General features: G+C 41.0%; 1 protein-coding gene across 2 annotated transcripts in view; it reads right to left on the reverse strand.

Annotated features, from left to right (window-relative positions):
• Nucleotides 1-21197, reverse strand: part of RASGEF1A (RasGEF domain family member 1A) — a 148887-nt gene extending 127690 nt beyond the window's left edge. The window contains exons 1-2 of one of the 2 annotated variants that reach the window (XM_048944685.1): nucleotides 21003-21197; nucleotides 20535-20682 (exon numbers count right to left, since the gene is read on the reverse strand). The gene's annotated coding sequence lies outside the window, so the exon portion shown is untranslated. The remainder of the gene's footprint in view (nucleotides 1-20534; nucleotides 20683-21002) is intronic. The other variant, XM_048944684.1, reaches the window with a different exon arrangement.
• Nucleotides 21198-21450: the final 253 nt, after the last annotated feature.

Below are 21450 nucleotides of genomic sequence, written 5' to 3' on the forward strand. Positions count from 1 at the left end.
ATTAGCAGGGTATTTTTGCATTCAGGTTAGAAAAGTGTAACTTGCCTTTTACCCACTGAGAGATATGAAAGCAGCGAGAGAAAGTGAAGACAAGCACTGGTGAATATCATAAGGACTGAGGAGTGAAAAGGATAGTTTTCCTAGCTTCACTTCTTGCTGACAACTAGTGTTCAGCTAGAGAAAACAGCTAGTGTTCAGTCATTTTGACTTGTCAATTTTTCCTATGAATATTACTATTTCAAGGAAAAATGAAAATAGTCTTTGCAATGTATTCATCATAAACACTGTACTTTGTAAGGATGTTAATGTGCTATGAGAGTTTTGATGAGAAGTACTTTTGGTATAATTCTCTTCATAAATGTGGTGGCTTTTCTTCTCCAAACACAAAGTTGTGTGCATTGCAAAAGCTATGTTAATATGTCTGCATACATATCTGGAAGTTACATGTAAAATACTCTCCTTTTCATACATTCCTCCTTCCCCTTGACTCAATTACTAATTGTTCTTTCCTGTGCATGTAATTTTTTTTCTTCTGGGTTATCTTTGGCAGTGGCTGTTATAGATAAACCCATTTGGAAGAGACCCTGGAAGGTCTCTAAGTACAACCACCTCCCTAAGGTAGGATCAGCTGTGAGATCAGGCAAGGTTGCTGAGAGCTCTGCCTGGTCTTGTCTTGAATAACTCAAAACCTTTAAGGCTGGAGATAGCAAAATGTCTCTGGGCAAGCTGTTTGACTTTTTGTTAAAGGAAGTTTTTCGCTACAAAGTTTGTTTGCTCTGAATAATTATTTTTCCCTACGTAGACCTATTGTCTCTCTGTCTTGTCTGTCCTGTCATCCAAACTGTACTGAATGAGGACTAATGTATCCTCCAGCTCCTGATCAATGGCTCAAGCTGCTTTTGTTTACAGTTGTGCAGTGGTGCCTGACTTCAGCTTAAAAGAATAAAAGCATTTGAGTGCTTCTCAGGCATATTTTTAACTGGGTGGTTACTGCTACTTACTTTTATGCTACGTGATAAACCTTCAGTAAGCTTGCAATGAGCTTTATTTAATAGCAGTACAAAGATGCTATAGATAAGAAGTGCATGAACTGATAACGAGGGCATTAACATTTTGTCATGTTTCTACAAGAATGAGGAAATACCCTAAAAATATTCTGCCCTAGGTCATGCAGATGCCTTCTCTTCACATTTTCACACCTAGCTCTTCACATTTATTCAACTACTGCATGCTGTGTTGTCTCAGCATCCTTTTCTCCCATTTTCAGGAAGCTTCTTACTATTGCAGTGCATGTAATCTGCGGCAGAGCTTCGGTTGCATGAGAAAGTGGACTGAGATTACTGGCTGACACTCCTGACTATTTCCATTTCTGAATTTTTCCAAGTTACTGCAGTCTTTGATGGCCTCTGGTAAGGGCCTTCAAATCACTGTTTAAAAAGCTCTGAAATGAACCATCAGAGAAATACCTGCTATTTGAAAGAGAGCACTATTACAAGGAAGCTATTTCGGTTTTTTTTGCTCTTAGCTGTCCTACTGAAAAGGTCTTTTATTCTTTGTATGCTGAGATAGCAAAGAGTTGTACAATATGGTGCGTGTTTGTGTTTTTGGTGTAGAAATTCAGAACAGTAGTAATCAAGTTGGGTGATATCTTAAATATTGCCATCAGCAAGCATTAGCAGTAAAGGTTAGAGCTGTATGTAATTCAGTGAGTTTTCATTCACACAAAAAATATTATCAAGGAAGGATGAAACTGAAGGCATCTGTTAACTGGGTGTGTTTGTTAAAACAATGAAACAAAAGGGCAAGTCATAAGACTAGCAGTGTTATAAAGCATCTTTTTTTCTCTGGTTAGGATGGCAAAACTGTGTTACTCTGGAAGTTGTTTGGCTTTTGGTGTTCAGTGATCTGGTGGGTCCAGCTGCTGGCTGGTGGGCAGCTGTCCCCATCACACAGCTGACATTCCTGGGAGTTGCTCAGAAAGGCTGTTTTGCATAGCTGTAGATGTACAGCATTATGCTATGATTAAGTCTGTCCCCTCCTGGCTGTGATTAATGTAATTTCGCTGTGAAAGCTGTGGAGGCAGCATGGGCAGTAGCACTGCAAGCTGCACTTGTTTCTGTTTTAGTGGAGTGGTTCACTTTGCATGGCTGTACTCATCTGGCACCTTTCTCAAACACAATAAAAAAATCCTCAGAGGTGCATCATGTGCACACTTACCTAGTTATTAAAACAATATTTCTCAATTAAAAGAAAAAAAGACTTCTCATACATATGTGATTTCATGCAGTGGTCAGGCAGATAGTAGTTAGTTGCAAAAATTAATCATGTTTTTTTGTTTGTTTGTTTGTTTTTACTTGAAGTCTTCCAAGACCTCCCACTCTTAATCTTTGTGACACAATGTCATGATGTGCAAGGGTGCCTGCACTTGTTTTGCCATCTTGGCAGAAAGATTTTCAAAAGAAAGAAGGAGCTTGTGTAGAGGATGACATTAAAGCAGGTCTGTTATTTCATCAGGTTGATGGGCTTCTGGTTGTTTGGGTATCTGCAGAGCACAATGGAACAGATTGCCAAGGAGGTTGTGGATGCCCAATCCTTGGAGGCATTCAAGGCCAGGCTGGATGTGGCTCTGGGCAGCCTGGTCTGCTGGTTGGTGACCCTGCACACAGCAGAGGGTTGAAACCAGATGGTTGTTGTGGTCCTTTTCAACCCAGGGTATTCTCTGATCTAGAGAAATAGCTTTATGTCAGGTCAGACTCTTGGTCCTTTTGTGGTTTTGCTTGGTTTACTTTTCTAGCGACAGACATGCTGATTTGCTGATCTGTTCTTGAATCTTGGAAATCTGAGTATTATGGTCTTGTTTTAACTCTGGCAGTAGCCATTCTGTACATGACCAGCCAAGTACAGAAGAATACTTGGTTGCAGAAAGCTCCTTTCTTGTTGAATGCATATGGCCTCCCTGTAAGCTGTTATTTAAGACATTTTCCTTGTAATTCCTTGAAATGGGGAGTAACTTTCAGTCATACTATCTGCAAAATTGTCTTGGCACATCTCACATTATTCAGCATCTGCGATAACTCCTAGGAAACTGAGAAAGCATTGTTAAACCTGAACCCTTCAGCAGATTGGCACTGGTAACAGAGAAATCTCACTTGTTATGTTATCAAGACAATTTTCCTCAAAAAAGGAAATGCTGATGACAAAAGTAATTCGTAGAGGTTGTGTTAGGGACTTGCATATTCCCCACTGCTAACCTGAGAGGCTGAATATTCTGGTGCCTGCTCTGTTTTCAATGGGAATGCTCATTCTTCACTGGAGAAAAAAAAAAAAAAAGGCAACCAAGCTTTTTCAATTTAAATGTCTTATATAAAATAAAAAAGTCAATTTGAAGAGAAAAAAAATAACCAAGTGTTTTAGTAACACTGATGAAGAAATGCAAAATGTGAAATCTACCATATAATGAGTAAAACCAATACTGCATGAGGTGATGGGTGTTTTGTTTCCCTTTGATAGCTTTGACAGCCCCAGGAGGTTTTAATCCAGGATTCTGAGTATTGCTCCAAACTTATATAGTTGTAGCTCATCTATCTCATGAGTGCCAGAGCTAGGTGGATGTATTTCTTCCTCTGTAGCATTCCTGAAAATGTGCAGTGTGGCAGTGTTGAGAGCTGTCAAACTGCCTCACGGTCTGCCTGGGTAGGTGAAGCGAGTCCTCTCAGTGGTATATAAAGCTTGTGAGCTATTTTAGAAATGGAAGCTGTTCTATAAATGTTTTAGGCACAACTACAAGGTATTGGGAGAGAACTCACCGTGGAAATGAGTTCAGAGCCCAGTAGGCCGGTCCAGGACACTACCATAGACAAACAAATGGTATTAAGAGCTTTAAAGTATGTAACATAAGCAGCTGCTTATCCTAGCTAGGTGGTATGGTTTGCAAAGAAAGGAGAGCTTGTACCTGTGGTGTATTTGGTGTTTGCTACTAACGATTATTGACTGCTAAAGCTGATCTTTATAGCCCGTTGCCCAAACTTGGGAAGACAGATATGGGAGGGAAGAGAAACCACTGCTTTTTTCTATCAGTTCCTGTTTGTATTTAGTTTTGTGGGGTTTGTTGAAAAGAATTGTGGACTTAAATAAATGCAGGCAAGGATATCAATGACTTGGTTATCAAGCCAACTAGATGCAGATGGAAGACATACAATGCAGACAGGATTCATTGCAGAGAGTAAAAATAAATTGGATGTAGAAAGATCAGTACCTTACCTTCTTTCCAGTTAATGATAGTTTGTTATAGCTAAATGGAAAACACATTTGTTTGATACAAAATAAAAAGGAAGAGAAGTTGAAGAACTTCACTGAATTTAGTTACTTTCCCTAAGAATCTTCTGTGCAATTTTATCTTGAGATCTCAGCATCTTCCTTGGGAATGGACAGTTGAGTAAGAATGTATAATTGTAACGATCTGAAATGTTGGCTGCCAGCTGTCATGAGTGCACTTCTGTTGAGCGCTTTCTGACATGGTGCTAGTTAAAAGTTTGGAGGAAAGCCATTTCTAGAGTTAGTGCAATACCTATGTGAAGTGCAAAGCAAATTTAATGCAAGAGTAAAGCCATTGCTTTTGCTAAGGAAATTAGATGTGACTGCAAAATAAGCTTTCAGCTGGCAATGCTGTGTGTTGGTGGCTTTTTTTATACCATGTGTCTGTACAAATATATAGTAGTTGGATTTGAACAGATTTATAAGTTCTTTACTAATTATATGACATTATCTGGGAAAGCTTTTATGTCTTATTTTGCTAATATAAAGACAAACAAATGTTAGGTGTTGAGAATAGTTAATTAGCAGTTATTGTTAACCATGGTCAATGGCTGATTGTGTACAGGACTTCCCTTGACAAGATCTTAGTTTTTTTTGCCCTTAGGATGGGACCACATTTCAGGTTAGTAATTCGACTGGCATTTGAAGTGCTTTGAAAGCAGAGTGAGGATTGAAGGGACTACAGAAATGCAAAATACTGCTACTGTTCAGCTAAAATTAGATTCTGCCCTCTCTAGAAAGAAAATCTGCCAAAGTTAATATTTAATCCTATGGAGTGTCAGTAATTTATTTTAAAAAATGCATATGAACCTTGAAAACCATGCAGTAGAAGTGTTCAGGTGTTGAAGTTAGTGCAATTCAGTTTTTGTAGATCTTCACGTTTGGAAGGAACCAACAGATTAATCATTAATTTCTGAGTGATGTACAGAACATTCTCTCCTCCTTTCCATCTGTCGCAGGTAATCTTTTTCTTGGCTTTTTTTTCCTCCTTCAGAGCAAAAATGCTAAGTAATCCTGAAGACAGGAGCTGTATTTATAGTCCCCTAGCTAGCTCATGGAGAGAAGTATTAATGCAAATCAGTTTGTGCCTTTCAAAGAATGCTGCAATCATGTGATGCCTTTTCAGACATGAAAGATGAGGTATATTGAATTTAGAGGCTTCTGATATAGGTATATCCTCTTAAACAAAAACCTTCAGTGTTGTAAAATGAGGAGCATGCAATAAAGAAAAAGAAGTGTTGCATTTATGTTTGCTAGTAAGTGAGAAGAGAGCATGTATTGTAGCAACAAAATGCTAATAAAAACCTGTTGGACTCCCCTCAGCTCTGACAATCACAACGTTTGTGCAAAGCCTGTGCTGCTGTTTGTTAATATGGTCGCTGTGGCAACTGGAAACCTACAGCTCCTGGGTGAAAAAAGAAGTGGGCGAGTGGGGGAACATGAGCACCAGCTTCACATCTGCAAATGCCTGCTTTAGCTCATCTGCCTTTTCCCACAACAGATTACAGCCGTTCTTTGTTTCCCTTTCTATTCTGGTACTGGAAGGGTAACTGTGAGGTGCAAAGTGGTACAATACGGTACCTACTTGGGAGCCGAGGCTCCTGCTTGCTGGACTTCCAGCCACTTCTTCCAGGTGGCTCAGTTCTCAGTATTGCAGCCTGCACAAGCGTTGTGTGCACACATTAGCACACATACACACACATTAGCCTGGTGACTTGATCTTGTAGCTGTGCGTTCAGGGAAAAATATAGCCAAGACTTATAGCCCCACTTGAAAGTGCTGAGTCAAGCCTCTCGGAACCTACAATCCTTTGCTGAGGTCACAGTGTAAATCATTAAAACATCTCAGACTGTTACAGCCCCATGCAGCCCTACCACAGGCAAAAGCCAGCAGCATCTCTGGGAGCTGCCCCAAAAGATCACTCTTAGGTCAGTTTGCCTTTTGTGAGCCTTTATAAACAGCATCCCCTTGAAGATTTTGACATATGTGGCATTTGGGTACGAGTCCCCCGGCCCTCTGACTAGCACGTGCCTAAGGAAGGGAGTGGGATGTTGAGCTGGAGGAGGAAGTAGTGGGGAAAATGCATCTTCTGGCCAAGTCTGCACTTGGGAAGCAGTGGGCTCGGTTTGCTCCAGTTCTGCAGGGAGTTTAAAACAATGGTCCAAAATTTAAAAAGAAAATCCGGTTTAAAGGTACAGGATTTGTTTTTCCGTTTCAGAAGACACAGCGGGGTTGAGCTGGGAGTAGGCGTGGGCTCTCCTGTGTGAAACAGCATAGGCCCTGTGAGAGAGAGGCAGGTGTCCCACATTGCCTCAGCGTCCTTCCCCACCAAACTCCTTGTCCTCAGCGACGTGGAATCTATATTTACCCAGAGATATGTAAAATAGGCTAATTAACATTCAATCATTCGGACTTTTTTTTTTTAAACTAAATTCAGTCAGAAACAGAGCTGCATGTTTCATGGGATTTGTCAGGAAAGATCAACTAATGTTTCTAAGTATTGTCATGATTTGTAAAATATTCATGATTCATATGCTGCACTTTAAGGAAAAGACCTGGAATCCAGGAAATTTTGACTTTTCAAAAGGTGCTGTGCTCTTATTAATGAGCTGTATCTGTCAGCTTTAATAAGCACAAGGGCTTTTCCCTTTTTCTTTCTTATAGGACTTAACAACCAACTAGGAAGTCCGTTGCAGTTGTAGAGTTTTCCAAGTTTTTCAGTTTTACTGCAAGGCTGCTATTGAATATTAGTGTTAAGATCACTAAAGCTGTCATGGTGTCCTTTTTTTTATATATACTTTTGTCCCTTTTCTTGTGGCTCTCTAGATAGTAGATGAAGACGTTCTCAGTGTGTGTCTGTCAAACTTCACTGACGTGACAGCTTGTCAGTGCTCCTTCTGGACCTTCCATCCCCTACGATCTGCCAGAAGGTGATTCTGGCAAATTTGTCATACAGCTGGTTAGTTAAGCTAGTTGGCAAAGCCAGCCTAAGCCATAAAAATAAGCCATTCATTTATGTGGTGTGTAGTCTCTAGGTCTGCAAAGATATCCATTGTCCTGGACTGTAACGGCTTTCTTCAGAATGTGTGTATGCCCTCAGTGGGCAGCCTAATTCAGAAACAATAACAAAACACCTCAAAACTCAGAATCTGGACCATCTCTACAGTCATACAGTATGCCATTGAGGAGGAAAAAAAAGAAGAAAACATTTAAAAACAAAACCAAACAGACATCTAACTAGCCACGCTTGTTATTATCTTGCCAGTTTTAAAACCATGACATTGAAAGAATCTACTGTCTTGTCATGTGCAGATAATGTCGGGAGAAAAAAATTTTGATTCTGAAAACAGACATAAAAGAGCTATTTTCCTGTAGTTACTTTGAAAGGTCTTAAGAATAGACACCTTCAAATGAGCCTGGGCACACAGAGGCAGCATCAGACAGCCAGAGGAAATCATCCTGTGGAGAATGGCATTCAGAGATTCAGTGGATTCTTGTAGTTAGTGTTAGCATACTGTGAACAGGGGCGCAGAAGCTGCTTTTGTTGAATTACACAATGAGATTAGAGATGATTGGAGACTATAGAAGGGGAGCAGACCCAGGACCCCACAGAGCATTCTGTATCGAGCATGATACTGAAACAACCTTCCACAAATCCTTACTGAGTTCATTGGGGGGTTAGACAGAATTTGCTCATCTTTTGCAATATTTCCTGGCTGCTTGCGGAATGAAATTGTTTGTGGCTCTCTGGGACCCAGTTAGCAGTCTGCGTGGCAAGTAAGGCTGGAGCTTGTCATACCTGAATTTTATTTTATATTTCAGTTAATACAAGTAATTCGATTTGAACTTTGTTTTTCTAACTCCTGGAATGTTGCAAAGTCTCTATGTATAGATATATGTACACACGTGTATATTTATTAATCTCTATGTATATAGATATATCAGTTTGTTGTATGAGCTGTACTGATCTTAGGTTAGTTTGGTATGAAACCAAAAGATTTACAATTGAAAGTCTACTTATCTGCAAAAGAATGGGCGTGCCATTCAGCAAGATCTGAACAAGCTGGAGAGTTGAGTGGAGAGGAAGATAATGAGGTTTAGTAAGGGCAAGTGGGAGTGTTCAGCTTGGAGAGAAGAAGGCTAAGAGGGGACCTTGTCAATGCTAGGTAAGGCCAGGTTTTTTTCAGCAGTGTCCAGCAACGGGACAAGTGGCAATGGGCACAAACTGACATATAGAAAGTTCCATCTGAACATGAGGAGACCCCTCTTTACACTGAGGGTGACAGTGCACTAGAACAGCTGCTCAGAGAAGCTGTGGAGTCTCTCCTTCTGGAGATTTCCAAAACTCACCTAGTTGCTTTCCTATGTAACCTACCGTAGAAAACCTGCTTTAGCAGAGATGTTTGACTTATCTCCAAAGATCACTTCCAATTCCTACAATTCTGTGATTCTCTGAACTATTTATACATAGAGAGAGCAAGCAATCTACAGAAACCAATAAAGTTGGCACCCTGTGTTTTCAAATTATCTAGCAACTAGACTTGATTAAAACCGATATTGAATTCAGCAAGTCATAGAGTTCTTACCTAGGACAATCTATAAAATTAATCAGCCACAAAAAAGCTCATGCAGATTGGCAAACTCTTAATGCAAGAAGTTTGGGGAAATAAGCACAACTGGAACTTGAGATCCCCAGCGAATCCAAGAACAATGCGAACAAACAGCAGTCTGTCACAAAACAGCATGCATATTAGCAATTTCTTACTCATTAAGACTGCCGCATGTGCAATAACTGCACATACATATGATGTGGGAGTTCTGCTGTTTGTACGAATTGGTTGGGGCACAAACTGTCACTCAGGATTCCCTCTCTAAGGAAGTGCTTGTCTCTGTGAAACCAGGAACTACGTGGAGTGCACCAGGTTATTAGCCTGCACAAGAATTTTGTTGTGATATCTTAAAAGTGATTTTGGATGCAGCAGTATCAGCATTGCAAGTACCACCCCTGGAGAACTCAAAGGAAAAGTGACTTAATGATTCATTTGGATTTTAAGTTGTATGGTAAAATCTCAAAAGCTAAGGCAGGATATGATGAGCTCCTCCATTAATCAGCATCTTTATAACAAAAGTTCACTGCGAGGAGTCCTATTAATGCTTCCCACTCCAATGTTCATAAACTTTCTGGTGTGCTGTATGAGCTCTGTAACTTACAGCTCCAGGTAAACAGTTTTCACAATAGTATTGAATTTCCATCCCAGTTCGCTCTAAGCAAACAGCCCGGGAGATAATTTCCCAACCTCTCATTTATTAACTATGGACATGTACCAATAGTAGATGGCCCAAGGAAGATAATGCACAGATCTTTATACTGGACAGAGCTTTCTGTGATGCTCAAAGAACAAAGGTCAAATTTCTTGTCTGGGCCTGTGGTAGGTTCAGGCTGAATGATTTCTGCCAAGCTTCTGGAGTACCTCTGAAGAGGTACTGCAGTATAGGTGACCTTAGTGACACGGAATGGGTAGGCATGCAGCTTAGCTTACTGACTCGAAGTGATCCTGTTGTTCAAACAAGTTTACAGTACGTTATTTCAAAATGGTCTTGAAATGCTAAGAAGGTAGTACTGGGTGGTGTTTGTTGGGGGCTATCCTTTCTCATTACTCCATTCTAGTCTTTATGCTTGGATGACTCTCTAAGTCAAGATCAGATCATTCATTACTGGAGAGGAGCATTTCCTGCTCCCCACTTTTGTTTTCCTGATCTTCAGAGGCAAGAGATAGTTAGAATTGATATTAGGAAATTGTTGTTCAAGAGCACTGTTCTGTGTGTTCCAAGGTTGATATGTCGTATTTTTTTGTAATTACAATCTTTACTTTACTGTGCTTTGAATATTTACTTTGAGTAACTTGAAGCAATTTCACCTGATAATTTAGCTGAGAAATTAATTTGTGTAGATAACTCTTACACCAAATGCCCTTTAAGCACAGAGTTTAATTATTTGTCTAAATAATACTGCATGATTTGACTTAAAACATTTTGGCACTCTTAGTTAATTTCTGAGTTCTTATCTATGTTTGGGCTTCAAATGAGTGCTAGCAGATGCTGGCAGAACAGAGCAGCTAACACTGGGAAAGTTTTTGGCCCATACTTGGTGACTTCCAGCACAATCTAACATTACCCTAAAGAATTCTTGATTTAAAAATTGCTCCTCCTCCTTTTGGTTGGGTCAGCAGAACGCTGAATCTAATTTTATATTGGTGCTGACCTAATTTTAGGAAGCTAGGTTCCTGTGGGGCCTGCATGACTCCCTAGCCTATTTTCTGCCAACCCCTTTTACAAAGGAATAGCTGAGGCTTGCCTTGGTGCCTCAGAAAACCTCAACCAAGGACAAAGCATGCAGCTATTTTCTTGCTGCTCTTCAAGGCTATTCTAGATTGTGTGAGGTATAACCTGCTATAACCTTTCCTTAAAGGTTTTCTGTCTTTTTGTTCAGGCAGTGGTTATTGTGGATCATTGCTGCTTGTGGTCACACTGAGAAACACAAAGGGAAATCAAATTATCTAAATTCCTTTGAATCAAAAGCATTTCCCAACCATGCTTGTTTTCAATGAGCTTGAGTAGCTCTCATTATAATGTGAAAGTGTAGGCCTATAAATAGTTAAATACATTACAGCTACCTAACCAAACGGTGAGTTATTTTATTCAAATACTTATTGTACAAACATTAATACAAATGGAAGAGGGGTAAAATTCGGCCTCTCTTTTGACTACAGACAAACCTTTTCTAAAAACAACAACAACAAAAAAGTGATGACTTTAGCAGCAACAGCTGGAGAACAGAATGAGCTGTGAAAGCAAGCCTTCTTTTCAGGGCAACTCTGCACAACACCGTGCCTGCTCACTCTGACACAGTGAAATGCCATTGTTCTGCTATTGCCTACACATTTTTCCTGTTTTAATGCACCTGAGTAGTCACTCGTGAATAGCATCTATTGTATGTGATAAGCTGTGAATAGGGAATGATGAAATGGTGACTTCCTAGAAAAGAGCAGAATTAATTTTCAGAATTCCCTTGTATTAGGCCCTCTGACAATAGGAAAACTGACAAGTGTGAGTGTTATTTAAATTCCCCCATTGGATTCCCCCCTGCAGCCCCATTGGATTGTCCATTTAAGCGTGCTTTTAGTCTGGAAGTTTCTAGTAGTTTGTTACAAATATATTGATTTTTTTTAAAAGAAATTATTGACCTTTAAAACCCTGGAGTGAGCTGCCTGGCTTACTGCAGGCATACTTAGTTATTTGTATTCACAGAGGCCTAGGCAAGAGATGGCAATTTGCAGAGTCAGACTGTAGCAATGATGAGAGGTGAGGGCCAGGTTAGTGAAAGCCCTGTATTTATACAAATGCAATTAGATGGGACTAATTGCAGTAGGCTGAGATGCGTCTTCTGGGACGTGGGTCCACATTCCAGAGTAGGGGATCTGCAACTTTGTGCTCTAGCTTCTTCCACCCCCTCTCTGGCACACATTATGTGCAACTTGATTTCCTTTCTCTGGTGCCTGTCCACAGCCCGTGCAGGATACCATAATGTTATAGTGCCCATGATGGAGCAAGCTCCAGGGCTCGGAACAGCTCACGGGCACAAGTCTCCCACTGAACTCACAAACTCAACAGTGTACTGTGGTAAGCCAGTAAGCATGGTGCCAAGCTTCCTCCTGTCCAAGGCTACAGTCATGGCCCCCAGCTTAGAGCTATTGTATCGTGGAAGCATCTGCTGTTGAATAAAGAAGGAAAAAATTATTTAACTATTCATTTTTTTGTTAATCATTATATGAGCTTTCACGCACCAGAAGGGCAGCATGCACTTCTTGTAACTGTGAATGCAGGTCAGTATAAAAAAAGGATTTTTACTTAGATTGGTGTTATGGTTTTACCATTGACAACTCGTCAGTAGAACCATGAAAATGGTGAATGAAGAAGGGGGGAAAAAGAAGGAAAAGACCTCTCTACTATTTGCAGTGGTTAAGAATTGTAAGATAAGACAGAAGCTGCATTTTAAAAATTTGTTTGTGAGTCTTTCTGGAGCACAATTTAGAGCACATGCTGTCTTATCGGTTACTGATAATTTGGCAGTAAACTCATTTAGGTCCCACCCTCTGAGCAGTTTCAGTTCTCACTGTTGTGCTTGTAGATTTTTGAAAGATGGCTCAATGTTTGTACCACTGATTGTCCTATTTACAAGAGGAGCACTGGGATATTTCTGCTATGCCTTGTTATTTTTACATTTTCACTACAGAAAATAAATTGTTTCCCAAGTTCAAGTGGAGGAACAATTTTCTGGCCGTCAAAACATATCAAGTGGTATATGAAAGGGATATTAGATGCTGTGAGTACAGATCTGAGGATATGCTGTTATTTATCAACTATAGACTTGATGATAGATTAAATCGTACACATTTGGTTGTTTTTCTATAGACTTTTCCTTTCTTAAAGTGTTCAGTAGCATCACAGAATTACCCGTTCCCAGCAGGATACTCAGTGTAGGAGGCCTGGGTCTAGCATATCAAAGGTATTCGGAGAAAGAAGTTGGCATGATTTAGCATGGTTCTGAGTCCCAGCAGGTGAAGCTCAAATCCCCAGCTAGCTCTACAGCTCTCAGGTTGTTATACCAGCAAAGCAGTAGCTTCCACACTTCTTCCTTTCATTAACTGTTTTCCTTAGCAGATTTCCACAAGATTTCTACTGTTTCAGTATTTTAAGGAGATGTTAGCACCAAGTTTTCAGTATTTCAGTGAAATACTGAAATTTCACTAGGTCTTTCCTTTTTGCCAAATCCCCTGTCCCTGCTGCTTTGGGATGCTCACTCTCGTATACTAGCACTGGGAGACTAACAGGCACCATATATTCTGCTGATTTGACAAGACAACTATATGGATATTGAACTGTCCACCAGAAAACTCAAAATTCATGTTCTCTATTCCAGTGCCACAGCAAAAATCCATTTGTCTTGCAGTACTTCAGAATGATGATTGACAAGGCTATGAATGATGTTGAATTGATTTTGTAACGCAGCTGTGTACTAATAGCATATTGAGAACAGTCTTCTTTTTCTCTATCTGCTCCAGAACCAACCCAGCCCTCTGGCAGATGTGACACCTGTCTTCATTGCAAAAGGGCTGAAGGCGCAGATGCCTTGCAGGAAAGATTGTATCTCAAGACTTTTATTTTAGTACCCATGTATGGGGTTGACAATATGACAACTCCGTTTGGGAGAGAGGGCATCTGTAACACCACTTATAAATTCTATTTGCCAATTTATTTCATGCCATTTGTATTTACTTTCTTTACTCTTCCCTTTTTCCTTCTCCCTGTTCCCACTTCATTCCCTCATTTGCCAATCCACTCTACCTCTGTCTTTTCTCCTCAGTTGTGTACATTTAGTCATCAGCAGAAGCAATTCTGCAAATGGTTTTTTCAAGCTGCTCAAGGACTGTAAGGTCTTGCCGAAGGAGCTGAGTTTTCTCTGTCATTAAATCCTACCAGAGTATTCTGCCAGGGCTATTGTCTCTCCTGTGTTGTCTTCACATTTTTGGAATCCATAACAGCATATAAGAATTTGGTTCCTAACAATTTTATCTGCTCTACTTGAGAGACAGTGGACAAAGAAAATCATCGTTAACATCTACCTTCTGAGGTACAGCATTGACAAACTTTTGATTTATATTAAACCTAGCAGGTGTTCTTTTTCCCCTTTACGGCGTGTTTAGGAAGAGTGTGATGAAGAAAAAGTCCAATGATTCAGGCACAAAAACAAAAGAAAGAAAAAATAAAATGATATTGAGGTTCTCCTCGGAGTTCTGGAATTATTAACAACTTCTTTGGGAGGATATCAAAGTGGTAGAAATGCCAGTCACCTGTATTGAATCCTAGCTCATGTTTAGTCATCGCTTTTCCCTTTCTTTGGAAAGTTTCTTTTAGCTTTCTGCAGGAAATACATTTTGAGATCAATTCCCCATGCATCGGTGCTAATATGTTCCAAACCAGGGTGGGCTGGTGTGAGTTATGCATGGAGGCAGATGGGAATGATCCCTCTCTATTGTGATCAGGAGTAGAAATGGCCTGCATCCACAGCTCATGTTACCATTTTCAAGATTTGAATCTATTTCTATAACAAAAGATGTATCTATACAAGATAGTAGGTTTGGCACAGGTAAATTGAATGAAATTATGCGATTGTTGTGGTACACTGATGTTGGACTCGATTATTCAGTAGTCCCATTTGGCTTTATTATGGATCTTTGCTAGGGTTTTTTTTTTTCTTTTTTCATCAAATATCAAACTTCATTGCAAGCACAAATATCCAACTTAATTATTTTCAACTCTGGAGGTTTCAAGCCCATTAAACAGCAGAGAGGCTCAGTAATTGTTTTATTAGTAGTACTGAAAGTGTAATAATATTAGTGGCAACAGAGGAGAGTGAGCAAAACTATGAGAAAAATGCAAAGGCATAAACAGCATCATTAAAGCTGTTTCACAGAAGATAAACATGGCTGTCAGGTTAATACTTCAGACCACAGATTGCTGTTTTAATTACCTCTTTGTTCCATTTCCCTGGTGAAGAAACTAGATGTAGAATTATTTGGCTTTCTTATAAGTATGTGCTTTTCAGTATTGCTTCCTTCCCATTATTATAAAGCTCACAGCTATGAAGTACGTTGGTTGCTCCAAAAGTAATGCCTATTATTTATTTCCATGGAAACTACAACAGTTACAAAGAGCACAATAACACCAATTGAGAGAGCAAATTCTCAGTTACTGAACACTGCTTTTCGACATAGTCACCACCAATAGCTGTGCATTTTTGCCAGCCATGAACAAGAGTCTACATGCAGCACCCATAAAAATCTGCACCAGTGGAGATGACTCACTGTTCCCATTGCTCAAATGCACCACCCACCACCTCACTGTTCTCACATCCATTGTTTGGTCTTCAGAAACATATAACAGGTGTTGACGAATGTCCATGAGTGCCAGTTTTTCCACATGAGGAATGACACACCTTTGCTTCACACACACTTCCATGTCAGACACTATTTTGTCAGAGTGCCCCTTCACTGCCCCAGCAACAGAATGTAATGGAATACTGGTAGGAAGGTTCATGTTCTACTGCCATACCATCAACGTGTGCTTCTGACATGGTAGGCCAACATAATAAAATGGGACATTGCTTTTAAAGCAGCAAACATAATAAAATGTGGCATTACTTTTAAAGCAGCCCTCATAGTAGTTGTTTTCTGCAGTTCCTGATGACCCCTAAGTTGTCTCATCTTTGTCTTATGTTTTATACATTCACAAGTCTGTTCCATCAGAGCCTTTGAGGGCAGTAGATGAGAGGGTTCTGCTACATAGCACTCCAGGTTGTCCTCAGGAGGGAAACTTTAACTGTTTCTGGATGCAGCAAGGTCTAGAAGTGTTAGTGGTACTGTGATATGAAGATTTACTGGGTGATTTCTAGATTGGGTAATTCAGCTTAGAACCAATGGTGTAATGGGGTTTGTTTGGATTTATCATCATCATAGAGAGGATGTGGAAGAAGAGAAAAGGAAGATTTGACTGACCAAAAAGGCAAAATAGGGAATTCTAGTATCTATTTTCTTTGGTCCACTCACTGTTTTTTTGGTTTTTTTTTTTTAATGTCCATTGGTTGCAAGACCACAGGGAATGAGGAGATACATTTGTACTATTTTGTGTAACTAGAACATCAAAGCAGCTACAGGACACCTAAGTAGGCTTTTCATACTTTAAACTCTAGTCTTGGACATGTCACAAGAGAACCATAGGAGTAGGTTTGTTAAATGCTGGTTAACACCGAGGAAGAGAGATGCTCTCACGCACCCTAATCAGAAAGGTTTCTCATCTCATTAGGTACCTACTTAATATATTCTCATTCAGTATAGTAGATATAACATAGTGGCAATGGAAAAGTTGTGAGGATGTTTGTAAACCAGGAGAGTTTGTAGCAGCTTTAGGAGCTAAAGATAGGCTAGACTGCTCAAAGCTTCCATCTTCTATTTATGTGAGAATGCCTATTTAAGTTGATCAAAACGGCCAAATACGCTTTATGAAATTGCACTTGTATTTCTGTTTTAGGAATGTTGGGTGTTTTTTTTTTTTTTTTTTTTTTGCTGTTTTAGCCCCTGGCACTGTTATGATGTCAGATAGCCATATGTACATGGGTACAGCACACAGGCTCATGTGTGTGTAAAGTCTGGTACTTAGAAAAAACTTGGGTTCTTTCTTTGTGAAAGATGAAAAGAAGATTTTTAGAATTATGTCTCATGTTGTTTCCACTACACTTGGTTTGTGCCTTTGTAAATCTTGATGCACTGGTCTTGCCCTACAAAATTCCAGTACCATTGCAGTATACTGGATAAATCTGTATAAATCTGTCCTTAGCTGTATGGTTTCAAGTCACATATTGATAAAGACTCCAAGCTTTCTTTTGTATCAACAGTTTCAGTAGCTGTATTAGTAAAACCTGCTCCTGGATGGCTTTCACTCTGTTAGTATAACCCTGCTGTTCATGGTATCTTCCTTTCTGCAACCTATGAATTGTTTGGTCGATAGGTGCTTTGCTAAATTTACTCAGCATTGCTGGTGTCCTCAGAATAAGCTTTTTTTTTTTTTTTTTTTTTTTTTTTTTTTTTTTTTTTTAAACACATGCAGTTAATGTGGTGAATTAGGAAGGAAATGCTGTGTACACCTGGTCAAGTATAGCCAAAAATGCATCTTATATCCAAGATCAATTTAAGATATATCATCCACTGGCAGTGCTCTAGAAAATGTACTCTTAGCTCTCAGGTTTCCCTTTCTGAACTTAGTTTCTTTGTGTATATTTTCTTGAATGCAGTATCTTTAAGCTAGCCAATAACTCAGTAGCCATATTGCCTCAAAAACTAAAGCAACTACATGCCTAGTATATCTTGATTCCTTATTTTGGAAATTTTAATTAGAATCACAGGAAGACAGACAAGTAAGTTGATATTGAGTGAAGAGACTTCGCAAATGTTAGTGAAAGGAAGAAGAAAAATACATTTTTATAATGTCTCAGTTGTTGAAAGACATCAGGTGTCACAAGTCCAAATTAAAAGACAAAGCTCAGAAATACAGGGAAAAAGTACTTTCTGGTAAACACAATATTGTTCTTACTTTGTGTAAGAAGGAACTTAAATTATGCCTTGAAAACTACTATCATATCTGACGGAACGTAAATAGCACTCTTAGAAAAAAATAAATAAACAACACAGATTTTCATAGAAAAATCATTTGCCCCAACAAAATAATCAAATAGGAACAGAATGCTCCTGACAGTATTTTAACGAAGTCTGTTAAAACTCAACTGTGATTGCAGTAGATGTATTAATTGATATATACATTAGGTTTTGACACCACATTCCAAACCCATTATGCATTTCTTATGTAGGCCTCTATGGTTCAGTTGGTTGTGCTCTTCGCTGGTGCGTGTGGCCAAAGATTTAGATGCTAATGGACTATAAACACTGATAACAGTATGGTCAGGTTTGATGAGGAATACAAAAGCTCAAGGCAAAGAAAGCAATAAGAACCATCCCTCTGATTCACTCATTCATTCCTAATTTTAAAGCATCCTTAATATTCAAATAATAATAACAATAAACTAATAGAATCAAAGAATGGTTTGGATTGGAAGGGACCTTAAAGCCCACCCAGTTCCCAACCCCCTGCCATGGTACGGCTGCAGCCCACCAGCTCAGGCTGCCCATGGCCCCATCCAAGCTAGCCTTGAGCATCTCCAGAATTGGGGCACCCACAGCTCTCTGGGCATCCTGTGCCAGTGCTTCATCACTTTCATAATCTTTCTTACATTTAGTGTAAACCGACCCTCTTTTAATACAAAACCATTACATTTGTCCTGTCAAATTGCTCTCATCAAAATGTAATGTCCAATCATGAGGACTGGATGCCTGTTTTGTATAGCATACATGCCTTACTTTTGTGTCTATGAATACTTGTGCCTTGGACTAAGATTAGATTTTACCTTTATTTGTGACTTAACTTGTGACTGTGTTCCAAGTAGTTGCTGGAATGCAATAGCAAGTATGCAAAATGTTCACTGTTCTATAACTAGTGCTTGTGTACTATTCAACTGAAAAATACCATTATGTTGTTTGAACTGTTACCTGTAGACACTTTACCTTTTAACTAAATACTATGCAATGACGAGGAGGTAATCTTGACTCTGTTCAGCATGCAGTGAACTGTGTAACAGCTGCCTGAGTCACAGGGACGTTAACAGGGAACTCTGAAAGGGGTGAAGTGTGCAGGTTGCAATGGAGAATGAAATTTTGCAAGTGTTTCTACAGCTATGTGCAGGAGACCATGCTTGATCAAGTGTTGGAGATAAAGTAGATACCTTCCTAGAAGTTGCTATCAAGAGCTGGTATGTTTCTGATTTATAAAACCTGATAGAGTTTAGAGTTCTTAATTATTGCATAGAGTTTTACTTTCAAGTGAAATTTACAGAAATAAGTGAGAACTGAAGTGAAGCAGTTTCTGTTTAAGCTCATTTTTTAAGCTGAAGAACTTGGGTGAACCTTAATCTTCTTTGAATGACATCAGTTGTGAAACTAAATCCACTTATCTAACCATAGCAAGCAAAGCTTCTGCTTCCCCACTTTGGCCTGTGAAGGTGAGCTGCCAGGAAAGATGTGGTTCCCAAAGCTGGGGCAGCCCCTGCTACCCATCAGAGCTGCCACTTGACCCCAGATAGCTACAGGTTTGTATTTAGGTTGTGGATGCTTTAGGTCTAAATCTAGCTTTTTAGGTCTAAATCAGAGCACTGACCTTGTGCATCCCTGTGTGTTAGGGGACTCTCTAATGAGATTGCTATGTAGGAGTTATATGCTGTCTCCATGAGCACATCCAGTCAGACTGCTGGTGGATCACCTAGCAGGAATGAAGCAGAGAGAAGCACTGCACTGATCTCTCTGCATTAACAACACAACTTATTTTCCTTTTGATGTGCTCCCAGCTCACCAGTAAATGAACATGAGCCAAGAGCTTCACAGCTAAACAGCATGGAAGTGTGTGTTTGTTTACTGAAGTAAAAATATTGCGCTACAAAGGAGCCTTCACAAAAAGGCAAGAGATAAACTCCATAAATTTAGGCAATCCATAACACCTAAACTATAGCCAGACTGCTTTTCCAACAACTGTATTAAAAGCCATACTTTTCCTTAATAACCTGTGTAGCAACAAAGAAGCCTGAAATTAAAGCATGGATTGCTGTTTTACAGAGAGCTTCTTGCACATGTGCTGACTTTGCAGCTGTTTCCTGCAGTCTTGGACTTGTGTAATTAGGACAACCATCAAGCCAGGCTAATGATATTCAACCAAGTGGTCCACAAATCCAAAGCATTGGTTACCCCCCCCTTAAGGGTTTAATTTGCTGATTATGGGGCAGCATGATACAAGGTTTGCATGTGTGACGGATATAACTCGATTATTTTTTTAGCTCTTGTTGCCAAGTTACAAAAAGTGTTATCACCAAGGATTGCCTTAATAGACCAGGATTCCACCTGGAAGAAGCCATACTGATGAAAACTGCTAGCATAATGATGTCTCTGAAGAGAGAAGGGAAAACCCAACTTGTGAATAGGTTAATTTTGTATTCTAGACATCAGCCAGACGGGTCAAAAATAGCTGTTCAGACCCCAGAGATGATGGCGTGTGCCACAGTAGCAAGTGAAAAAGAGCTTGTATGCGGTAAATAGCTACTAATTTAAAACTAAACAGCATGAGGAGCACCAAGTATTTAAAGACAGAGTGGCAGCGAACTGCTCTCGGAATGGTGATGTCGAGCTAATTCCCATGGAAACAATGGGATACCTTTGCTGTCAGGTGAATTAAAAACAAAATAGAAGTTACAGAGGCACAAAAGCCTCTGTATGGCTAGAAATAACACCGCTCCGCGCTTCCTCCTTTTCCCAAGTGGAGGGAACATACCACATTCCGAACAGAAAAAGAGGTAGAGTCCATGCTGCCAGCTGAAGCAGTGCTGCCTTTTCCTGCAGCTCCCTACCGACTGCTGGAGGTTCTCTAAAGCAATCATTTAAGAGACTGCACGGGGGGCAGTAACTAAGGGGAGGGGTCCGTCACTGCCCAAATAGTTCCCACCGGCTCACCTGCTCGTGGCTGCCTGCAGGTACCTGCTGCCTTCCCCGTAGCTGTCAGCGCACCAGACCCCGTCCTTGCGTACGGACTCCTTTTTCTAGCACAGCTATTTCCCATGCCATTCGTAAACGCAGCGTTTGAAAGTCAACTCTTAATAAGCTGTAGCGGAAAAGCACTGTGTAACGCTTAAGAAACAGAGGTGCACCCGCTCAAGGCTGCGGCGTTTTCCAAGCACGGAGAAGGCGCAAAGCATCTCCTTGCAGGCAAAGCAGGTGCTTTGCGCCTGCCGTGCTCTGCACCCGGCTAGGCTGCCGCACCAGAGCTCTCAGCCACCCTACGAGCCGTACCGGGGCCGGGCGGAGGGGCCGCTGCCCCGCCCGCACCGGGCGTCCCGTCCGGGAGGCTCCCGGGGCTGAACCGCGTAGCGAAGACGGCGCGGTTCCGTTCGGGCAGCTCGGCGCCGTGCTTGCCGTGCTTACCGTGCTCCCGCCCCGCGCGGCTCCTCGGCTGCTCTCGGTTCGCGACCGGCACGAGAGAGGTCAGCGCCGGTGCCCCGCGCGTCATCCTCAGCGGCAGGGTGGGCTCGCTCCTCGCACCGGCTGCGGCTGCCTCCGCCGTGTGCCAGCCGCCGGCCGCCCGCAGCCAGAGCCGCCCATTCCGCAGCCGGCGGCGGGGGAGGTGGGGAGGGGGGGGAGAGAGCTGGAGCCGAGGGCCGGGAGGGGGGAGGCGGCGAGGCGGGGCCGTGCGGAGCGCCCGCCCGTCCTCGCGGAAAGTTCTTTCGCCCCGCGGAGGCCGCCCTTGGGTGCGGAGGGCAGCGCCCTTCCTGGGCTTCCCGAAGTGATTCCTGAGGATGAAAAGTAGTTGCCTTAGCGGGCGGGGAAAGACTGCTCCGTTCTGGTCATCTTGGATAGCCAAAGCACAGCTTCG

The sequence above is a fragment of the Lagopus muta genome, chromosome 5, assembly GCF_023343835.1.
Source record: "Lagopus muta isolate bLagMut1 chromosome 5, bLagMut1 primary, whole genome shotgun sequence".
Classification (NCBI taxonomy): Eukaryota; Metazoa; Chordata; class Aves; order Galliformes; family Phasianidae; genus Lagopus; species Lagopus muta.